Genomic DNA, 1,479 nt, shown 5'->3' with positions numbered 1-1,479 from the left:
CAATCTCACAGAGATCTGTGTGTGTCTGCTTCCTGGGTGCTGGGATTAAATGCGTATGTGCGCCACCATGCCCGCTTTACCTTTGACCTTCTTGTACCTGACCATGTTCCCCTTCCTCCACGTTTGTTCTGTAATTATCTCTGTGCTCCTCTCCCCTCTTGAATTTCAATGGCTGAAAAATACGGTGTTTGATGGTGTCATAAACCCATCATTCTTCTTACTATGATCTTACAGTTTCTCTACTCACCCTCCTGATCCCATGCTGCCTGTTCTAAGTGCACTGATTCTTCAGCTTGATCAGGTTTACTATTGCAGCTTTCTATTTTTTTTTCTTTTTTAGGTTGTGAACCTGGCCCTTTAAAAAGACCACATCTCCAGCCCTGTTTTTCTCCATTAAATTTCATTTACTTATTGTGTTTATTTACCTATGCACCATGGTACATGTGCGGAGGTCAGACAATAACTTACAGGAATTGATTCTCTCCTTCCACTATGTGGGCCTGGAAATTGAAGTCAGGCTGTCAGGTCGGGCAGCAAGTGACTTTACCCACTGAGACATCTCACAGGCCCTTAATTTTTTATTGAACTTTTGTGATTTTCATACAATATAGTTTGATAGTATTTAGATCTGCTTCCCTAGTTGTACTTCCCCACACTGCCCCCCCACCTAATTCAATAAACTCTCATATGTATGGCCTATAGAGTCTAATTTGTGTCTCTAAATGTCTTTCAATGTGTGTCCACCCCCTGGGCCCACCAAGAGCCCCCGACACTGTAAGACACTCTCTCTCCCCCTCCCAGCAACCATCAACTGCCAAAAGCTCCTCAGGTTGAGTTGGGATTTCTTACCCACTTCCCTGTGTAGATGATGGGTTTTGATTTGAGCCTGCATAGGATTTGTGCGTGCTGTCACCATTTCCTATCCCTGAATAGGACACCTCATTCAAACCTGTCTCCCAAGACTCAGGCATCATTGGAGAAGAGGAGGTAGAAAGATTGTAAGAGCCAGAGTGGTAGACGATCACAAGAAACATCCAGACAGCTGGTCAGTTACTCATATGACCTTTAACTTTTAATTCAATAATCATATTATTTATCAATAAAGTTTTTATTATATCTCTCCCAAAATTCTCACGTTGCTCAAAAACTTGTTTCCAAATTTCATCAATTTTCTATTCATTCTTTCTTGTAGTATCATGACTTCAGGGACAGGACTACTGTCAATTATCTGTCAGATATTTCGTAGACTTTCTTCTGTATTTACTACTGGCATTTCACTGTTTGCTTTCGTTGTGTTGGATTTCTCTGGTATCTTAATTTTCTTTATATTGCTGTGATAACATGCTCTAACCAAAAATAACTTGGGGGGAGGAAACGATTTCTTTCTCCTTACAGCATACAGCCAGGGCTCCAGGAACTCAGGGCAGAAACCTGAAGGCCGGAACTGAAGCACAGACCATGGACTGTTGGCTACTGGCT

The sequence above is a fragment of the Nannospalax galili genome, unplaced genomic scaffold (assembly GCF_000622305.1).
Source record: "Nannospalax galili isolate Female #2095 unplaced genomic scaffold, S.galili_v1.0 scaffold1123, whole genome shotgun sequence".
NCBI classification, from domain to species: Eukaryota; Metazoa; Chordata; class Mammalia; order Rodentia; family Spalacidae; genus Nannospalax; species Nannospalax galili.
The sequence above is the reverse complement of the archived record's forward strand: the minus strand, read 5'-3'. Positions refer to the sequence as shown.